At 53.2% G+C, this 16,843-nt stretch overlaps 9 non-coding genes across 9 annotated transcripts; 6 read left to right on the top strand and 3 right to left on the bottom strand.

Annotated features, from left to right (window-relative positions):
- Nucleotides 1-910: 910 nt before the first annotated feature.
- On the top strand, nt 911-1,074 carry LOC148633746 (U1 spliceosomal RNA). The gene has a single exon (XR_015933858.1). It is a non-coding gene; the product is annotated as a U1 spliceosomal RNA (small nuclear RNA).
- A 637-nt stretch (nt 1,075-1,711) lies between these two features.
- On the bottom strand, nt 1,712-1,830 carry LOC148633745 (5S ribosomal RNA). The gene has a single exon (XR_015933881.1). It is a non-coding gene; the product is annotated as a 5S ribosomal RNA (ribosomal RNA).
- A 1,809-nt stretch (nt 1,831-3,639) lies between these two features.
- LOC148633744 (U1 spliceosomal RNA) lies at nt 3,640-3,803 on the top strand. The gene has a single exon (XR_015933861.1). It is a non-coding gene; the product is annotated as a U1 spliceosomal RNA (small nuclear RNA).
- A 635-nt stretch (nt 3,804-4,438) lies between these two features.
- Nucleotides 4,439-4,557, bottom strand: LOC148633743 (5S ribosomal RNA). The gene has a single exon (XR_015933888.1). It is a non-coding gene; the product is annotated as a 5S ribosomal RNA (ribosomal RNA).
- Nucleotides 4,558-6,364: 1,807 nt separating this feature from the next.
- LOC148633742 (U1 spliceosomal RNA) lies at nt 6,365-6,528 on the top strand. The gene has a single exon (XR_015933851.1). It is a non-coding gene; the product is annotated as a U1 spliceosomal RNA (small nuclear RNA).
- Nucleotides 6,529-8,528: 2,000 nt separating this feature from the next.
- Nucleotides 8,529-8,692, top strand: LOC148633741 (U1 spliceosomal RNA). Its single transcript, XR_015933764.1, has one exon. It is a non-coding gene; the product is annotated as a U1 spliceosomal RNA (small nuclear RNA).
- Nucleotides 8,693-10,692: 2,000 nt separating this feature from the next.
- Nucleotides 10,693-10,856, top strand: LOC148633740 (U1 spliceosomal RNA). The gene has a single exon (XR_015933857.1). It is a non-coding gene; the product is annotated as a U1 spliceosomal RNA (small nuclear RNA).
- A 637-nt stretch (nt 10,857-11,493) lies between these two features.
- On the bottom strand, nt 11,494-11,612 carry LOC148633739 (5S ribosomal RNA). The gene has a single exon (XR_015933886.1). It is a non-coding gene; the product is annotated as a 5S ribosomal RNA (ribosomal RNA).
- Nucleotides 11,613-12,903: 1,291 nt separating this feature from the next.
- LOC148633738 (U4 spliceosomal RNA) lies at nt 12,904-13,045 on the top strand. Its single transcript, XR_015933833.1, has one exon. It is a non-coding gene; the product is annotated as a U4 spliceosomal RNA (small nuclear RNA).
- Nucleotides 13,046-16,843: the final 3,798 nt, after the last annotated feature.

Genomic DNA, 16,843 nt, shown 5'->3' with positions numbered 1-16,843 from the left:
AGTCGCAGGGCCAGATCTAGTCACCGGGGAGAAACGATACAAGTGAAGGATTGCTCGGCTCTCGGCACTTGAAAAGACCGACAAATGTCTCGTTCCCGCCGGAGCTGAATGTACCCGCATGTGTGGTGTCGTCTTCTTCCCCCGCCCCGCTGTGTTTGCTGTATTGTCTCTGAAGCCGGCCCCCCCGAGACGAGACGGGCTGTTCCTGTGCCCCAATTAACACTTTACAGGTGCCATTCCCCGGCATTGTGGCCATTGTCGGTGCTCACACGCGATAAGATAAGGCGGAGGAGAGCGGGGCATGCCCAGCGGCAGACATTCAAGGAGGGGGCAGTGCGAGGTGAGGTGAGGTGCGACACGCCGGAGCCCCGACGCAGCTAATGCGGAGCACTTGTTGGACTGGCATCGAAAGGACGTGTGCGCACGGAGCGAGCCTTCCCTGCTGCGGAGCGCGGGATCTTTCTCCCCCCCTCCCGCTGCAGGAGTTGTGTGCACTGCAGCGGTGCCGAGAGAAAAGCACAGAAGGCAGCAGGCTCTGGAGAGCAGGTAAGAGACGGAGCCTTGTGGGCAGGCGAGCAGGCCCGTTTTTTGGAAATTGCTGAAAAGGTTTGTTCGGTGTGTGGCAGGCGCACGTCGCGAGCTTGCGTGGCGATCTGCCGGTCTGGAGTTATGCAAATGAGGCCGAATTGCATCCCGGGACATGCTGCGAATGCGCAACGGCGACTGCAGATGTGTAGGAAACGGCGCGCTCGTTTTCTCGTTTTGCCCACACTTTTGAGTGTTAGTGTGGCGTGTGAGTGTGTGAAAGAGTGGGCCCAGCAGGAGGCGGTGGCGTGCGGGGCGAGGAGGTGGCCTAGGCTGTGCGATTTGTGCTGTGGGTGCGGGCCGCTTGCAGGGGCCTGTTTAACTCATACTTACCTGGCAGGGAAGATACCTTGATCAAGAAGGAGGTTCACCCAGGGCGAGGCTCGGCCATTGCACTCCGGCTGTGCTGACCCCTGCGAATTCCCCAAATGAGGGAATCTCGACTGCATAATTTCTGGTAGTGGGGGACTGCGTTCGCGCTCTCCCCTGATGTGCTTGGTCCAAAATCAGATACGGGAGGGTTAGGACACCACGAGCTGCGTGGCTGCGGAAGGATCCCGGTTCGACAGGAGTGGACGCCGCTGCTGGTTCTCGCTGGCTTTTAGTTAGGGGTCCGGAGAAGCATCTCAAGCTAGTTCCACTACTCCTTCCGGACGTTCATTCCCTTTTCAAAGTCAGTCGTTTTGCTGTAGTCTGCGTTCTTTAGGCTGATTATCGAGGTTAGCCTTTATTTGGTCATGGGGGGCCTCGGTACTGTATGCTGAGTCTAAAGACAGTTTCACCCGTTTTCTGATTGCTCGGTTCTGTACCAGTGCAGACATGTCAAACAGTGAATGGCTGTACCTCTATTGTATCCGTGCTCAATGAATGAAATCGGTAACAAATGAATATATGTCTAGTTATACGAAAAACGAGTGGTTTATCGACTCATCTTCATTTGCAGATTTAGAGGCAGCTTCGATATTCGTTTTACAGACGGGTTTTTTTTTTTTGAATATGGGTCACACACATGCCACAGCAACAAAACATCTCTAGAGATGAGGCTATAGATCACCTTTCCATCCTGCAGGTTTTCCTCCCAAAGCCTACGGCACCAACGGCGACCCCTGCTGGCCGGGAGAGCAAAAGCTTACAGCACCTGGTATTCCCAGGCGGACTCCCATCCAAGTACTAACCAGGCCCGACCCTGCTTAGCTTCCGAGATCAGACGAGATCAGGCTTGTTCAGGGTGGTGTGGCCGTAAGCGAAAGCCCCAGCGCCTGACTCGCTACTTGAAGCTGTGTGTGGCGGGGGCTCCGTGCCCCCCGAGCGGGACTGAAGGATCGTTCGTGTGCAACTCTTTGGAAAGGAGCTGCTTTCCAAATCGCATTGCGTGCCTGGATGTTGGCGAATGCGCTCCCTTGTGTTGGCTCGTCCCGCACTGGAGGAGGACAAACAATCTGCACGGAGGAGCACCAGGCAAGTCTTCACCAGACAAAAACCTCCAGTGCACAGCACTCTGGAAACATTTCGGGGCTTTCGCGTGTTTATTTCAGCACTTAAAAAGCGCACCGGTCCAACACGTCGGCCGGGCGCGCGGCGCCTCCGCCCTCTTGTGGCCTTGCGCCGTCAGAGCAAGAGGCTCCTTCTCGCTGCCCTTCCGCTGTGTTGCAGGGCCCCGAGAGGGAACCCGGAGCGCGCACTTTGTGGGGGGCGGGGGACCGCGTTCGCGCTCTGCCCCCGGTCTCTTGCGCGAGTACTAAATCTCACGGACAGGGGGGCCTCGTCATTGATTGTTACAGGTGAGACGGGGATTAGGAGGAGACCCCGACTGATGGGTAAAGGGGAGCACTAACACCAGAGGGACACCCCCGGCGTCTCTTTTTGAGAGACGCCCTGGGGTTTCCTAATGGCCAAGGAGGGTCGGGACCTCGGTTTGACGCCTCCCCCGAAGGACGGCGCCTGTTTGTGCAGCAGAGTGTCGCCATCAGGAGGCTGGGGCGTAAGAGAGCCACACAGCCCGCAGGGTGAGCGCTCCCTACTGGTCCCAGTCACACCTCTTGCAGGAGCAGCAGCAACCGGAGCTTTTCCGGGGTGGAATCTCCCATCCGGGTGCCGGCCAGGCTCACACCTGCTGGGCTGCCCCGGGGGTGAGCCCAGTCGAGAGTCGCAGGGCCAGATCTAGTCACCGGGGAGAAACGATACAAGTGAAGGATTGCTCGGCTCTCGGCACTTGAAAAGACCGACAAATGTCTCGTTCCCGCCGGAGCTGAATGTACCCGCATGTGTGGTGTCGTCTTCTTCCCCCGCCCCGCTGTGTTTGCTGTATTGTCTCTGAAGCCGGCCCCCCCGAGACGAGACGGGCTGTTCCTGTGCCCCAATTAACACTTTACAGGTGCCATTCCCCGGCATTGTGGCCATTGTCGGTGCTCACACGCGGTAAGATAAGGCGGAGGAGAGCGGGGCATGCCCAGGGGCAGACATTCAAGGAGGGGGCAGTGCGAGGTGAGGTGAGGTGCGACACGCCGGAGCCCCGACGCAGCTAATGCGGAGCACTTGTTGGACTGGCATCGAAAGGACGTGTGCGCACGGAGCGAGCCTTCCCTGCGGCGGGGCGCGGGAACTTTCTCCCCCCCTCCCGCTGCAGGAGTTGTGTGCACTGCAGCGGTGCCAAGAGAAAAGCACAGAAGGCAGCAGGCTCTGGAGAGCAGGTAAGAGACGGAGCCTTGTGGGCAGGCGAGCAGGCCCGTTTTTTGGAAATTGCTGAAAAGGTTTGTTCGGTGTGTGGCAGGCGCACGTCGCGAGCTTGCGTGGCGATCTGCCGGTCTGGAGTTATGCAAATGAGGCCGAATTGCATCCCGGGACATGCTGCGAATGCGCAACGGCGACTGCAGATGTGTAGGAAACGGCGCGCTCGTTTTCTCGTTTTGCCCACACTTTTGAGTGTTAGTGTGGCGTGTGAGTGTGTGAAAGAGTGGGCCCAGCAGGAGGCGGTGGCGTGCGGGGCGAGGAGGTGGCCTAGGCTGCGCGATTTGTGCTGTGGGTGCGGGCCGCTTGCAGGGGCCTGTTTAACTCATACTTACCTGGCAGGGGAGATACCTTGATCAAGAAGGAGGTTCACCCAGGGCGAGGCTCGGCCATTGCACTCCGGCTGTGCTGACCCCTGCGAATTCCCCAAATGTGGGAATCTCGACTGCATAATTTCTGGTAGTGGGGGACTGCGTTCGCGCTCTCCCCTGATGTGCTTGGTCCAAAATCAGATACGGGAGGGTTAGGACACCACGAGCTGCGTGGCTGCGGAAGGATCCCGGTTCGACAGGAGTGGACGCCGCTGCTGGTTCTCGCTGGCTTTTAGTTAGGGGTCCGGAGAAGCATCTCAAGCTAGTTCCACTACTCTTTCCGGACGTTCATTCCCTTTTCAAAGTCAGTCGTTTTGCTGTAGTCTGCGTTCTTTAGGCTGATTATCGAGGTTAGCCTTTATTTGGTCATGGGGGGCCTCGGTACTGTATGCTGAGTCTAAAGACAGTTTCACCCGTTTTCTGATTGCTCGGTTCTGTACCAGTGCAGACATGTCAAACAGTGAATGGCTGTACCTCTATTGTATCCGTGCTCAATGAATGAAATCGGTAACAAATGAATATATGTCTAGTTATACGAAAAACGAGTGGTTTATCGACTCATCTTCATTTGCAGATTTAGAGGCAGCTTCGATATTCGTTTTACAGACGGGGTTTTTTTTTGAATATGGGTCACACACATGCCACAGCAACAAAACATCTCTAGAGATGAGGCTATAGATCACCTTTCCATCCTGCAGGTTTTCCTCCCAAAGCCTACGGCACCAACGGCGACCCCTGCTGGCCGGGAGAGCAAAAGCTTACAGCACCTGGTATTCCCAGGCAGTCTCCCATCCAAGTACTAACCAGGCCCGACGCTGCTTAGCTTCCGAGATCAGACGAGATCGGGCATGTTCAGGGTGGTGTGGCCGTAAGCGAAAGCCCCGGCGCCTGACTCGCTACTTGAAGCTGTGTGTGGCGGGGGTTCCGTGCCCCCCGAGCGGGACTGAAGGATCGTTCGTGTGCAACTCTTTGGAAAGGAGCTGCTTTCCAAATCGCATTGCGTGCCTGGATGTTGGCGAATGCGCTCCCTTGTGTTGGCTCGTCCCGCACTGGAGGAGGACAAACAATCTGCACGGAGGAGCACCAGGCAAGTCTTCACCAGACAAAAACCTCCAGTGCACAGCACTCTGGAAACATTTCGGGGCTTTCGCGTGTTTATTTCAGCACGTAAATTGCACCGGTCCAACACGTCGGCCGGGCGCGCGGCGCCTCCGCCCTCTTGTGGCCTTGCGGCGTCAGAGCAAGAGGCTCCTTCTCGCTGCCCTTCCGCTGTGTTGCAGGGCCCCGAGAGGGAACCTGGAGCGCGCACTTTGTGGGGGGCGGGGGACCGCGTTCGCGCTCTGCCCCCGGTCTCTTGCGCGAGTACTAAATCTCACGGACAGGGGGGCCTCGTCATTGATTGTTACAGGTGAGACGGGGATTAGGAGGAGACCCCGACTGATGGGTAAAGGGGAGCACTAACACCAGAGGGACACCCCCGGCGTCTCTTTTTGAGAGACGCCCTGGGGTTTCCTAATGGCCAAGGAGGGTCGGGACCTCGGTTTGACGCCTCCCCCGAAGGACGGCGCCTGTTTGTGCAGCAGAGTGTCGCCATCAGGAGGCTGGGGCGTAAGAGAGCCACACAGCCCGCAGGGTGAGCGCTCCCTACTGGTCCCAGTCACACCTCTTGCAGGAGCAGCAGCAACCGGAGCTTTTCCGGGGTGGAATCTCCCATCCGGGTGCCGGCCAGGCTCACACCTGCTGGGCTGCCCCGGGGGTGAGCCCAGTCGAGAGTCGCAGGGCCAGATCTAGTCACCGGGGAGAAACGATACAAGTGAAGGATTGCTCGGCTCTCGGCACTTGAAAAGACCGACAAATGTCTCGTTCCCGCCGGAGCTGAATGTACCCGCATGTGTGGTGTCGTCTTCTTCCCCCGCCCCGCTGTGTTTGCTGTATTGTCTCTGAAGCCGGCCCCCCCGAGACGAGACGGGCTGTTCCTGTGCCCCAATTAACACTTTACAGGTGCCATTCCCCGGCATTGTGGCCATTGTCGGTGCTCACACGCGATAAGATAAGGCGGAGGAGAGCGGGGCATGCCCAGCGGCAGACATTCAAGGAGGGGGCAGTGCGAGGTGAGGTGAGGTGCGACACGCCGGAGCCCCGACGCAGCTAATGCGGAGCACTTGTTGGACTGGCATCGAAAGGACGTGTGCGCACGGAGCGAGCCTTCCCTGCGGCGGAGCGCGGGAACTTTCTCCCCCCCTCCCGCTGCAGGAGTTGTGTGCACTGCAGCGGTGCCGAGAGAAAAGCACAGAAGGCAGCAGGCTCTGGAGAACAGGTAAGAGACGGAGCCTTGTGGGCAGGCGAGCAGGCCCGTTTTTTGGAAATTGCTGAAAAGGTTTGTTCGGTGTGTGGCAGGCGCACGTCTCGAGCTTGCGTGGCGATCTGCCGGTCTGGAGTTATGCAAATGAGGCCGAATTGCATCCCGGGACATGCTGCGAATGCGCAACGGCGACTGCAGATGTGTAGGAAACGGCGCGCTCGTTTTCTCGTTTTGCCCACACTTTTGAGTGTTAGTGTGGCGTGTGAGTGTGTGAAAGAGTGGGCCCAGCAGGAGGCGGTGGCGTGCGGGGCGAGGAGGTGGCCTAGGCTGCGCGATTTGTGCTGTGGGTGCGGGCCGCTTGCAGGGGCCTGTTTAACTCATACTTACCTGGCAGGGGAGATACCTTGATCAAGAAGGAGGTTCACCCAGGGCGAGGCTCGGCCATTGCACTCCGGCTGTGCTGACCCCTGCGAATTCCCCAAATGTGGGAATCTCGACTGCATAATTTCTGGTAGTGGGGGACTGCGTTCGCGCTTTCCCCTGATGTGCTTGGTCCAAAATCAGATACAGGAAGGTTAGGACACCACGAGCTGCATGGCTGCGGAAGGATCCCGGTTCGACAGGAGTGGACGCCGCTGCTGGTTCTCGCTGGCTTTTAGTTAGGGGTCCGGAGAAGCATCTCAAGCTTCCGAGATCAGACGAGATCGGGCGTGTTCAGGGTGGTGTGGCCGTAAGCGAAAGTCCCGGCGCCTGACTCGCTACTTGAAGCTGTGTGTGGCGGGGGTTCCGTGCTCCCCGAGCGGGACTGAAGGATCGTTCGTGTGCCACTCTTTGGAAAGGAGCTGCTTTCCAAATCGCATTGCGTGCCTGGATGTTGGCGAATGCGCTCCCTTGTGTTGGCTCGTCCCGCACTGGAGGAGGACAAACAATCTGCACGGAGGAGCACCAGGCAAGTCTTCACCAGACAAAAACCTCCAGTGCACAGCACTCTGGAAACATTTCGGGGCTTTCGCGTGTTTATTTCAGCACGTAAAGCGCACCGGTCCAACACGTCGGCCGGGCGCGCGGCGCCTCCGCCCTCTTGTGGCCTTGCGGCGTCAGAGCAAGAGGCTCCTTCTCGCTGCCCTTCCGCTGTGTTGCAGGGCCCCGAGAGGGAACCCGGAGCGCGCACTTTGTGGGGGGCGGGGGACCGCGTTCGCGCTCTGCCCCCGGTCTCTTGCGCGAGTACTAAATCTCACGGACAGGGGGGCCTCGTCATTGATTGTTACAGGTGAGACGGGGATTAGGAGGAGACCCCGACTGATGGGTAAAGGGGAGCACTAACACCAGAGGGACACCCCCGGCGTCTCTTTTTGAGAGACGCCCTGGGGTTTCCTAATGGCCAAGGAGGGTCGGGACCTCGGTTTGACGCCTCCCCCGAAGGACGGCGCCTGTTTGTGCAGCAGAGTGTCGCCATCAGGAGGCTGGGGCGTAAGAGAGCCACACAGCCCGCAGGGTGAGCGCTCCCTACTGGTCCCAGTCACACCTCTTGCAGGAGCAGCAGCAACCGGAGCTTTTCCGGGGTGGAATCTCCCATCCGGGTGCCGGCCAGGCTCACACCTGCTGGGCTGCCCCGGGGGTGAGCCCAGTCGAGAGTCGCAGGGCCAGATCTAGTCACCGGGGAGAAACGATACAAGTGAAGGATTGCTCGGCTCTCGGCACTTGAAAAGACCGACAAATGTCTCGTTCCCGCCGGAGCTGAATGTACCCGCATGTGTGGTGTCGTCTTCTTCCCCCGCCCCGCTGTGTTTGCTGTATTGTCTCTGAAGCCGGCCCCCCCGAGACGAGACGGGCTGTTCCTGTGCCCCAATTAACACTTTACAGGTGCCATTCCCCGGCATTGTGGCCATTGTCGGTGCTCACACGCGATAAGATAAGGCGGAGGAGAGCGGGGCATGCCCAGCGGCAGACATTCAAGGAGGGGGCAGTGCGAGGTGAGGTGAGGTGCGACACGCCGGAGCCCCGACGCAGCTAATGCGGAGCACTTGTTGGACTGGCATCGAAAGGACGTGTGCGCACGGAGCGAGCCTTCCCTGCGGCGGAGCGCGGGAACTTTCTCCCCCCCTCCCGCTGCAGGAGTTGTGTGCACTGCAGCGGTGCCGAGAGAAAAGCACAGAAGGCAGCAGGCTCTGGAGAACAGGTAAGAGACGGAGCCTTGTGGGCAGGCGAGCAGGCCCGTTTTTTGGAAATTGCTGAAAAGGTTTGTTCGGTGTGTGGCAGGCGCACGTCGCGAGCTTGCGTGGCGATCTGCCGGTCTGGAGTTATGCAAATGAGGCCGAATTGCATCCCGGGACATGCTGCGAATGCGCAACGGCGACTGCAGATGTGTAGGAAACGGCGCGCTCGTTTTCTCGTTTTGCCCACACTTTTGAGTGTTAGTGTGGCGTGTGAGTGTGTGAAAGAGTGGGCCCAGCAGGAGGCGGTGGCGTGCGGGGCGAGGAGGTGGCCTAGGCTGCGCGATTTGTGCTGTGGGTGCGGGCCGCTTGCAGGGGCCTGTTTAACTCATACTTACCTGGCAGGGGAGATACCTTGATCAAGAAGGAGGTTCACCCAGGGCGAGGCTCGGCCATTGCACTCCGGCTGTGCTGACCCCTGCGAATTCCCCAAATGTGGGAATCTCGACTGCATAATTTCTGGTAGTGGGGGACTGCGTTCGCGCTTTCCCCTGATGTGCTTGGTCCAAAATCAGATACAGGAAGGTTAGGACACCACGAGCTGCATGGCTGCGGAAGGATCCCGGTTCGACAGGAGTGGACGCCGCTGCTGGTTCTCGCTGGCTTTTAGTTAGGGGTCCGGAGAAGCATCTCAAGCTTCCGAGATCAGACGAGATCGGGCGTGTTCAGGGTGGTGTGGCCGTAAGCGAAAGTCCCGGCGCCTGACTCGCTACTTGAAGCTGTGTGTGGCGGGGGTTCCGTGCTCCCCGAGCGGGACTGAAGGATCGTTCGTGTGCCACTCTTTGGAAAGGAGCTGCTTTCCAAATCGCATTGCGTGCCTGGATGTTGGCGAATGCGCTCCCTTGTGTTGGCTCGTCCCGCACTGGAGGAGGACAAACAATCTGCACGGAGGAGCACCAGGCAAGTCTTCACCAGACAAAAACCTCCAGTGCACAGCACTCTGGAAACATTTCGGGGCTTTCGCGTGTTTATTTCAGCACGTAAAGCGCACCGGTCCAACACGTCGGCCGGGCGCGCGGCGCCTCCGCCCTCTTGTGGCCTTGCGGCGTCAGAGCAAGAGGCTCCTTCTCGCTGCCCTTCCGCTGTGTTGCAGGGCCCCGAGAGGGAACCCGGAGCGCGCACTTTGTGGGGGGCGGGGGACCGCGTTCGCGCTCTGCCCCCGGTCTCTTGCGCGAGTACTAAATCTCACGGACAGGGGGGCCTCGTCATTGATTGTTACAGGTGAGACGGGGATTAGGAGGAGACCCCGACTGATGGGTAAAGGGGAGCACTAACACCAGAGGGACACCCCCGGCGTCTCTTTTTGAGAGACGCCCTGGGGTTTCCTAATGGCCAAGGAGGGTCGGGACCTCGGTTTGACGCCTCCCCCGAAGGACGGCGCCTGTTTGTGCAGCAGAGTGTCGCCATCAGGAGGCTGGGGCGTAAGAGAGCCACACAGCCCGCAGGGTGAGCACTCCCTACTGGTCCCAGTCACACCTCTTGCAGGAGCAGCAGCAACCGGAGCTTTTCCGGGGTGGAATCTCCCATCCGGGTGCCGGCCAGGCTCACACCTGCTGGGCTGCCCCGGGGGTGAGCCCAGTCGAGAGTCGCAGGGCCAGATCTAGTCACCGGGGAGAAACGATACAAGTGAAGGATTGCTCGGCTCTCGGCACTTGAAAAGACCCACAAATGTCTCGTTCCCGCCGGAGCTGAATGTACCCGCATGTGTGGTGTCGTCTTCTTCCCCCGCCCCGCTGTGTTTGCTGTATTGTCTCTGAAGCCGGCCCCCCCGAGACGAGACGGGCTGTTCCTGTGCCCCAATTAACACTTTACAGGTGCCATTCCCCGGCATTGTGGCCATTGTCGGTGCTCACACGCGATAAGATAAGGCGGAGGAGAGCGGGGCATGCCCAGCGGCAGACATTCAAGGAGGGGGCAGTGCGAGGTGAGGTGAGGTGCGACACGCCGGAGCCCCGACGCAGCTAATGCGGAGCACTTGTTGGACTGGCATCGAAAGGACGTGTGCGCACGGAGCGAGCCTTCCCTGCGGCGGAGCGCGGGAACTTTCTCCCCCCCTCCCGCTGCAGGAGTTGTGTGCACTGCAGCGGTGCCGAGAGAAAAGCACAGAAGGCAGCAGGCTCTGGAGAGCAGGTAAGAGACGGAGCCTTGTGGGCAGGCGAGCAGGCCCGTTTTTTGGAAATTGCTGAAAAGGTTTGTTCGGTGTGTGGCAGGCGCACGTCGCGAGCTTGCGTGGCGATCTGCCGGTCTGGAGTTATGCAAATGAGGCCGAATTGCATCCCGGGACATGCTGCGAATGCGCAACGGCGACTGCAGATGTGTAGGAAACGGCGCGCTCGTTTTCTCGTTTTGCCCACACTTTTGAGTGTTAGTGTGGCGTGTGAGTGTGTGAAAGAGTGGGCCCAGCAGGAGGCGGTGGCGTGCGGGGCGAGGAGGTGGCCTAGGCTGCGCGATTTGTGCTGTGGGTGCGGGCCGCTTGCAGGGGCCTGTTTAACTCATACTTACCTGGCAGGGGAGATACCTTGATCAAGAAGGAGGTTCACCCAGGGCGAGGCTCGGCCATTGCACTCCGGCTGTGTTGACCCCTGCGAATTCCCCAAATGTGGGAATCTCGACTGCATAATTTCTAGAAGTGGGGGACTGCGTTCGCGCTCTCCCCTGATGTGCTTGGTCCAAAATCAGATACGGGAGGGTTAGGACACCACGAGCTGCGTGGCTGCGGAAGGATCCCGGTTCGACAGGAGTGGACGCCGCTGCTGGTTCTCGCTGGCTTTTAGTTAGGGGTCCGGAGAAGCATCTCAAGCTAGTTCCACTACTCCTTCCGGACGTTCATTCCCTTTTCAAAGTCAGTCGTTTTGCTGTAGTCTGCGTTCTTTAGGCTGATTATCGAGGTTAGCCTTTATTTGGTCATGGGGGGCCTCGGTACTGTATGCTGAGTCTAAAGACAGTTTCACCCGTTTTCTGATTGCTCGGTTCTGTACCAGTGCAGACATGTCAAACAGTGAATGGCTGTACCTCTATTGTATCCGTGCTCAATGAATGAAATCGGTAACAAATGAATATATGTCTAGTTATACGAAAAACGAGTGGTTTATCGACTCATCTTCATTTGCAGATTTAGAGGCAGCTTCGATATTCGTTTTACAGACGGGTTTTTTTTTTTTGAATATGGGTCACACACATGCCACAGCAACAAAACATCTCTAGAGATGAGGCTATAGATCACCTTTCCATCCTGCAGGTTTTCCTCCCAAAGCCTACGGCACCAACGGCGACCCCTGCTGGCCGGGAGAGCAAGAGCTTATAGCACCTGGTATTCCCAGGCGGTCTCCCATCCAAGTACTAACCAGGCCCGACCCTGCTTAGCTTCCAAGATCAAACGAGATCGGGCGTGTTCAGGGTGGTGTGGCCGTAAGCGAAAGCCCTGGCGCCTGACTCGCTACTTGAAGCTGTGTGTGGCGGGGGCTCCGTGCCCCCCGAGCGGGACTGAAGGATCGTTCGTGTGCAACTCTTTGGAAAGGAGCTGCTTTCCAAATCGCATTGCGTGCCTGGATGTTGGCGAATGCGCTCCCTTGTGTTGGCTCGTCCCACACTGGAGGAGGACAAAGAATCTGCATGGAGGAGCACCAGGCAAGTCTTCAGTGCACAGCACTCTGGAAACATTTCGGGGCTGTCGCGTGTTTATTTCAGCACGTAAAGCGCACCGGTCCAACACTTCGGCCGGGCGCGCGGCGCCTCCGCCCTCTTGCTGCCCCTGTAGCTGCTTCACTTTTCCCTTTAGTTGCCATCGATTTTTTTGTAGTGCTATACATATACGATTGAGGTATCTTAGAGTTCTCCTTCGAAGACCCAGCACTCTCTTTTCTTTTCCCAGTGTTACTCATATCGGACTTTTTAAACCTAAAAAAAAATCGTTTTTTTTCTTTCAATTATAACTGAAGTTTAAACAACTAGTGTTAAGTCCTTATTTTTCTGTAGTCAAAAAAAGCAAAAATTAACATTCAGGTCATGAAAAACTCAAAAAAACTCCCCAACCACTAAACTTTACCTCCCACCTGAGCGCCATCTTGAACGCCCCTACCACCAGAGAATGCTCACGATTTCGGAAGCTGTCTCCGGGACGTGCTGATTCCACACATCCTGAATAAATCATGATATTGTTAGTTGCTGTAGCTAGACGTTCAAATGAGTTTCATGGCCAGATGGACTGTTTCCTCCAGCGGTATAATATTGCAGTGAGACAGCACGATGCCTGCAAGACTATGTCACGCTAAACGCCACAGATTGTGTTTGTCCGTTCGTGTCAGTCGTCCCGCAGCCACGGGAAGTGGGACACAAACATGCTGCAATGCTTTCAAGACGTTAGGATTTGTTTGTGCAACATCCAAGAGGAGTACTTGTGGCTTGAATGTGAACTGTACGTGCCCGCCCCCTTTCCTCTGTAGTGCATGAGTTCCTCCCGGCATGCCCTTCGTCATTGTTCTGTCATCTTGTATTTAAAGGGTTGTATTTCTGCTGCTGAAAATAAGCAACGGTTTTCTCACAACGCCCTTTGTTCCCAACGGAGCCCTTGTCTGTCATGAAATTCTTCAAAACCTCAAGCTAGAAGAAGAAGAAGACGACAAATATGAAGCGTTATAGCAACGACATGCCATGACACGATCGATAACGATTTCCATAGGATCCCCGCGGTTGCCTGGCAACCGTCAGCTTTGCGCAGTGGCAGTATCGTAGCCTGTGAGGGTTAGCCGAGGCGTGATTATTGCTAGTTGAAAACTTTTCCCAATACCCCGCTTCCGCCGGTTTGCAATACAATCGGCGAAAGCAATTTTTGACAGTCTCGTCAGAGACTGAGCAAGGTGTTTAAAGACAGATTTGGTCACGGTGATATCATGGTAGAAAGAAACGAACTTGTTACGTGTCAACAGAAACGCTCTTTCAGCTTTATGCAGAGAACAGCGTCTGTCGAGATTACTTTTGTGTCAGCGCGAAACGCCGTGTGCTTGTCAGTATGATTTCATATTGCTCGTAGCGGCGCCTGGCTTTTGTCTGTCAAACGTTAGGTTGCGCTTCTTCATGCTGCATCGTCGGCATGAGTGGAGCATTTTAAACGTCTGTACTTACTGCGCCCCATAAGAAATCGTTTGTCCCCATTCAAAAGAGATTGTGCGATGTCCTGCAGCGTTCGCAAAGCAAACCTTTGACAGTTTGAAAAGAGGAATTTATTCTGCTTCCTGTGCGTGCAGTAGTTACAAAGTTGAACGTCTTTACACGATCTGCTGCAGTTTTCAGTGGGTGGGCTTTGTCAAATGGCTTGGAAAAACGCACTGTGTTTCTGCTCGGGAAACATCATGAGCAGTGTCCTGCATGTTTTCTGTGTATAGCTGTCTTTTAACGCATACAGAATTCATTCGAAATCATTGATTTCTCCAATTAACAAGGGTCTCTTTTTGAACCTGCCAGAAGCATTCTTACAATGTAACAGATTTACTCCGGGGAAGGGCAGCATGACATTGAGAGTAGCTCAAGCTTTCAGCACCTTTATCTGACTGCATGTATGCAGACTCTGCTCAGAATCCCCTGTAAGATTCTCCTTCAATTCCGTTTTGCAGTGCTTTAGCTCTTTCAAAAGGCTTCGCTTTGCTAGTCACAATCCAAGGCTCATGACAGCATTTGAAAACATTCGTAACTGCGTTGGCCGGGAATCGAACCTGGGTTAACTGCTTTGAAGGCAGCTATGCGCAACACTGGCTCGCTCCAGAATAAATCTCACGTCGAGGGCATATTTTTTTCCATTTTACCGTGAGTCGGGCTCAGCTGCACAGAGGAGAGAGCAGAGCAATGAGGTCACGGGGACAGGGGAGTCACACGCTGGCGGTTTGAATACGCGGAAGATCACTGAGGGATCCACAGTATATGGACCCTCCGTGCGCCATCAGTCCGCACTCCGGACTCTGAATCCTGCCATCCGAGTTAAGATCTCGGCGGAACCTGAGGCGCAGTTCCTTCTTAAAACGTAATCTGGTGAGCATTTCTAGAATCGTACTTGTATAGATGCAGCTTTTAATGTGTTGCTAGGTTAAAATTGATGACTTCTTGTATTTCAGTAGGCAACTGCCCTCTTGATTTCGGATTTAATTTCTTTATTACAGGGGCGCTTTTATGAAGACAGAGTCATGTTCAGGTACTTTGCTTGATGGAGGAAGCTCATTTCGGACTCTGTGATCTGCTCACCTGGAAAGGTCTGCTATACTACTACAAGAGAGAAGTAGAGTCTGGAAGAAGGGACAATTTTATGATGCTTTGGAAGATAATGTTTTTTTTTTCTTATACTGAAAATGAAAGGTAGTTGTTTCTATATGGACTCAGTCTTTGGAATTTGTATATATATATTTCAGTGATCCCTCAGCCATTCCTTCTGTATTGTAATTCAATTTCTCTTTTAAAATTCCTTCCCCACTTCTAGGACCTGCAGTTGCTGAACTCCACAATGGCTTCTATTGGAAAGTCTGTGACTGAGACCAAGTGTTCACTTTTTTATGAAACCATTATTTATTTAGGAGCAATGAGCAATTCTTATATAAATGCAATAAAATCATTATGCTCAAACTATGAGAGAGAAAATTAAGGATAATTTAAGAAATCAGTCTTAGCTTGTTTCTATACACAGATGGTATTATTTATTTTCAAAGGAAACCCGCGAGGATTCCCCTGGTGTGCAAGATGTGCCTGAATACTCTTGATCAGCTTCCTGCTCACTTGAAGAGGGCGTGTATGAAGCACGCCACGGCAGAAAACATCAGGATGGCCTCTCAACAGGCGAGGGAGGACATGATGAATCACCTGAAGAACGGGGTCATCGTGGATTACCACAGAATAGAGATCGTGTCTGGTGAGGCAAACAGGATAGTGGTTGTAAGACTGCTAGAGTCCTTGGGCCTTTTTGTACATGGGAAGCCTGAAGACACATTGGCAAGGTGAGATATTTTTAATCTGTAAGGCTTCTGTAGTTTCTTTTTGAAATCATTGTTACAACATATTATGTAAAAGCATGTTGAAAAGAATCTACCTGCATTCCAGCGGCCCTGAGCAAGAGGCCGCAGTCCAGGAGGAAGAGATGCCAGAGGCTGCTCTAGAAACTGAAACAGAAGCGGATAAGGAAGGGGAAGATGTGAGCTCTGAAGAACTCTATCAGCAGTAAGACTTTTTATTTTTCAGATGTATCTATTTTTTACTAAAATTCTAATTTGTCTTATAGGTATAAAATGTTTAAACCGGTGTTTTATATCCTTACAGGCCCTGAGTAGTTAAAAAGTATCAGCAGGCCGGAAGAGAGTGGCCCAAGCTGGACTCTATAGAAAGCACTCCCTGGATGCTCCTCTCCTGATTGGATTCAAACAGTACCTTACCAAGGATCTGGGAGTGGCAAATTATTCTCAGGAGGTATTTATTTTTTAAAGGCATTTAAAATTAAGCAATGGTATCTTCATTGTAAATGTTTTTATTTCTTAGCTTAAAATTCACCCATGTGAAATGATGTCAGCCATAAACATCATGACTCTATATTTCCTACCTGAATCTATTCTACTTAAATTATTACATTATACACAATTTGAGTTCATTTTAAAAAGTAAAAGGTAATGAAAGGAATGCATTTTCATAAGAAAGATAATACCGATATGCATGTGATAATCTTCCTTATATCATGTAGTGCATCATTTGGACACTTTGTGGGCTTCAAATACAAAGAAAATCATGTTCTATGGTACAAGATAAATACAAAACTTAAGCTTTTATTTTAATTAGATTTGTTTATAAAGCATAAGCAATCATTTATTACATCGCTTCTTGAATTAAATCTTTTGACAAGAGGTAAGACTTCTGTTACATTTAAACCCATGTTTAGCTGTGTTTTTTAGATTTAACTGAACCAATTTCTGTGTGTGCTAATGTCCTTGAATTCTGACAACATCACACTAAATTACATGATATAAAACAGCTAATGTTTCTAGAGATAAAGTTTCTGAGATGCTTCTAATTACTTTTTATTACCAGGGACAGTTTAATTCACCTTGTACAGTACTGTAAGACCAAGATGCTTTTTTTAAAAGTTATTTAACATTTTATAGAACTTTGTCTACTATGGCAACATGATGTGCTTGGTGAAACTTGGAAAAATACTGCTTGGCCACTTATCTTAAGATAAAGATAGGATAAAGGTTTATCTTTTGCACCTACCTGACCCCCAGGGAAGGCCAATGCTTTCTAAGTTGATGGTTCCCTACAGTAGACTGTACTTTAATTTCAAAGGTAATGTATATTGACCCAAATCAGTTTTGGAATCCAATCTACTGACGAGATGGAGCACATCCTTTTTTCAGGATTTTAGCATCATACGTTTGGTATATTTAGTCCCTAATGCTGAAAGAAATGATCATAGAACATTTGGACACTTTGTGGGCTTGAAATACAAAGCAAATCATGTTCTATGGTACAAGATAAATACAAAACTTAAGCTTTTATTTTAATTAGATTTGTTTATAAAGCATAAGCAATCATTTATTACATTAATATATGTAAAAATAACATTTTAGCATCATACGTTTAGTATATTTAGTCCCTAATGCTGAAAGAAATGATCATAGAAC

Source organism: Lepisosteus platostomus, unplaced genomic scaffold (genome assembly GCF_059453375.1).
Source record: "Lepisosteus platostomus isolate fLepPlt1 unplaced genomic scaffold, fLepPlt1.hap1 Scaffold_42_H1, whole genome shotgun sequence".
NCBI lineage: Eukaryota > Metazoa > Chordata > Actinopteri > Semionotiformes > Lepisosteidae > Lepisosteus > Lepisosteus platostomus.
The sequence above is the reverse complement of the archived record's forward strand: the minus strand, read 5'-3'. Positions and strand labels throughout refer to the sequence as shown.